This window comes from Mus caroli, chromosome 1 (genome assembly GCF_900094665.2).
Source record: "Mus caroli chromosome 1, CAROLI_EIJ_v1.1, whole genome shotgun sequence".
NCBI lineage: Eukaryota > Metazoa > Chordata > Mammalia > Rodentia > Muridae > Mus > Mus caroli.
In genome coordinates, this window is record NC_034570.1 from 44,691,292 (window position 1) to 44,695,329 (window position 4,038).

Sequence of the window (4,038 nt, forward strand, 5' to 3'; positions counted from 1 at the left end):
GGCTGCCTTTGTATTTGGAGCATAGATATTCAGGATTGATAATTCCTCTTGGAGGATTTTACCTTTGATGAGTATGAAGTGCCCCTCCCTGTCTTTTTTTTAATACCACAATATAAACTCTTTTTTTCTTACTCACTACAGTGATTATGAACAAAATTGACTCTAACAATTTAACCTTTCTTTTTTTGCCTATGATATACTTTTAATGTATGAATCATTTATTGGATAATAGGAATATTACATATCAACTGGAGAGCATTCAGAAATGTTGATTTATTAAAATTCTATATAATCTATATTAGTAACCAACAAAATATTTAACAACAAGATTTTATTTTATAAGAACTGTCCAGCAATATTATTAATCTTGAACTATAACTAAAACTTTAGGCCTGTTTATTTTTGCTTAGAAAGTATCATTTTAATAGTATACCTTTTCATATGAAATAAAATTATATGTGTGTATTCAAAAATCACAAACTAATTCAGATTTTCATATTATTAAACACAGTTTAAAAGGCCCGAAGCTCTAATGCAAAGTAAATACTCAGGATTATTTCATTTGGGTTCTTGTTCTGAGCAAGTTCAAACCTGATATCGACTTTACTTGTGAGCATCTCTCCTGGTAGAATTGATTTATGATGTACTACATTGCGATCCAAACATTTTGCAGAGAAGTGACAGAGAAGTTCTGTTTCTTTAACCTTCTAATCAATGAAGAACAAACAGGATCAGAGGAAACTAAATGCTTTGCAAAAAGTGATCAGACACTAAATGTCAGGTTGTGAACACTGTGTTTGAAAATAAATAGTGGACCTATCTACCTTGTTAATTAGCATTGTTGTGTGACCTATCTACCTTGTTAATTAGCATTGTTGTGTGAGTTTTAGGTGATCAATTTGTATCTGAAACAAACTAAGACTATAAAGACTATTGTTGCATTAAATTATGTTGCTTGGAATAAATACATGTCTATTATTTTATGTCAATGTTACTTTTTTATGGTGCTTCATGTTATATTTTTGAGATTACAACATATGTACTTTTAAAATTAAATATAAATTGAATATATGAAAACAGATAAACACCCAGGCAGAAATAAAGCAGGTCATTTGTTAAATTGATCATGGCACAATACATTTTTTCAGGCTCCTCAGGTTAATGAGACATTACATGTTCTTATAATAGAGTCCATATTGAATAAAGTTTTTATGTCTTAACCAATTGTTGGTTTTTATATTTTATACATTTTACACTAATTTCATTTGTACAAAAATGGCAAAATATAATCTATCAGAATCCTACCAAATTTTACATATATTCTTTCACAGTAAATACTGTGGAATATATGGCTATATTTCTTTTAAAAAATGTGGTAAAATCCAAATATATATATAAAAAATCTAAAGTCAGATTAGATTCTGAAACATTTTATTCCTTTTAATGTGCTACAGGAGACTTTTCAATTTAAAAGTAATTTATTTTGAGTTCTAGAGACTTTCCATATTCACATCATACCAATGATGAACAGTCTTTATCATTTGCATCGATGACTATGCACCCACCTACCATTTTTCTCACTCTGTCTCTAACTACCAAATAAGTAGAATGGTGATCAACTGAGTATAAAATAATATTTTTGATGTAGAAATGCCTGGGAGTGAAATGTCACAAAGGCAACTGGGAATCGCTAAGAAAATATGAAGGACATAGGTTGATTCAACTGACATTTAAGGCTACAAAGCAGAGAAATCTCTCACAAAGCATTCTTTCTGTTTCAGAAATTCAGAGACTCTCACCCATCAAACTTGTACCTTATGACTCTGGGGTCTGTATAGCAAGATAGGAGAAGAAATAGAATGAGGAATAGAGAAAGTGGGAAATAATTTAATTTGTTTTGTAGCAATCCATACTGAAGAAAATTAACTCACTTTGTTAGGTTAGAATAATTGCCTCCAAGTGCAATATCTTCATTTTACTTAGTATCTTTGTCACATTACCAATACTTTTCGAGCATTTACCTTTGTTACAGAGTCAAATCATATCCAAAGTAGAGCAACAATTGTTACCAATAGTGACACAATCAACTGTTAGGAGCCTCAGCTGTGAAGAAGGCTCTCTGAATGTTGCCTAATGAATCATAAAGTAATCCTAACTTCTTGATTTTTCTATTTCTTGTTCTCAGATGAGGTAGAGATTTTGATGCAGGAAGACGAAAGGGATTATCAATAGAAATAAATTCACAAAAAAAATGGATCCAACAGGTACAATTTTTCTGTTTGTTGACTGCTCAGATTCTTCAAGGAACAATCCATTTACCAGAAAGAGTAACAAACTGTCATTCGAACCCTCAGGAAATTATTGATGGTGTAGAATGAGTCAAAGTCCAACCTTGCTTACAAAATTAAACTTGGTCACACACACACAAACACACACACACACACACACACACACACACACACACACACACACACACACAAATTCAACCAACCAAAACACCCTTCCAAACTATTGCTTCTGTGCTATCACAGACATGAATGGTATGCAACAAATTAATCTGACCTGGATAATTAAAGAACTACACAGGATAAGGCCATAGAGATAGTCTTGTAGGTGTACATTGGATTTATAAATAACATGCATTGCTCTCTGTTAAAATCATGCTGTTAAAATCAGAGTAAGGTGATGTGACACCTCTTGGAGTAAGAACCAGAGGCACAAGGCTACAGTCTGGTTGAAGAATATATCTACCACTTGTCCTACAGAATAAAAAGAAACTGTTAAGTAATTTACTTCTATTGTAATAAAAACAAACAAACAAACAAACACAAAAACAATGAAAACAAAGCAATGAAGAATAATCATGTGGTCAAATGCCACTCTGTTTGTTTATTTCAGGATTTTGTAACCAATATTTTGGAATGTCAATTATACATTTATGCATTCTGAACTTCCTTATGTATCTCATATTTGTTGCCAAGGCAGTCAAAGTCAACATGGCAGACAAACAACATCATAGCAATAGTTCTGCATGTGAGCAAGGTAAGACACCTGTCTTGTTAAAAAGTGCCTGGTAACTCAAACCTTTTTGTTGTTGTTGTTGTTGTTGTTTTTCTAAACAAGTCATATAGTTATATCATTTTTTCATACATCATGTAACTTATTCAGAAAAATAATATGCAAGGATTGATATTTTACTATATAAATTGCATAGTTTTCAAAACCAAAGGAGTCTAAACTAGTGGGAAACTATATTATGTAATATTTATGTAATTCCTAAACATGTCATTTACATAACAGTATGTACTTTGAATGGAAAGTGAAGATTAATAAAAAATGTGCATTTTTCCCTTACCTTTTCCCCTACCTTCAGCATACCTGTGAATATTGAACCACATAGGTAAGCTTCCTTTCCCCATCCATATTCCCTGCTTAGTGTGTATTCTGGAGTAAGCCAAGATGCCCTTAGCAGCCTACTAACTAAGGCATACTTCCATTCTCCCACCCAACCTCTGCTCACCTTCATCACTCCTACAGCTCCTGAACCACATGCACCTGAGGATACTGAACAGTACAGACTTGCAGATAAAACACAATACAGCCCAAGTCCAAGTGTATACATTTGAGGCTTGTCATAACAGAACCATCCAGCTTAACCTCCCTTGCAAAATCTCCTACAAAAGGAACATCGAGGGATCACACCCTTCCAGATGGGAAAAGGCCCTTAAAAGAAAACAATCAACAAAACAGTGGTAAGTTGACATATTCAGAGCACATCTACTCTGCTGCAGCAAACATTGGATATGCTAACACAAATGAAGCACAAGAAAATGACATTAAATGCAATATTAAAAATTCCATAAACATACAGGAAAATACAATCATACAGGTACAGATATTTACATAAGAAAGGAACAACATCTTGGGTATCCTAAGTTTCTGGGCTAATATCCACTTATCAGTGAGTACATATTGTGAGAGTTCCTTTGTGATTGGGTTACCTCACTCAGGATGATGCCCTCCAGGTCCATCCATTTG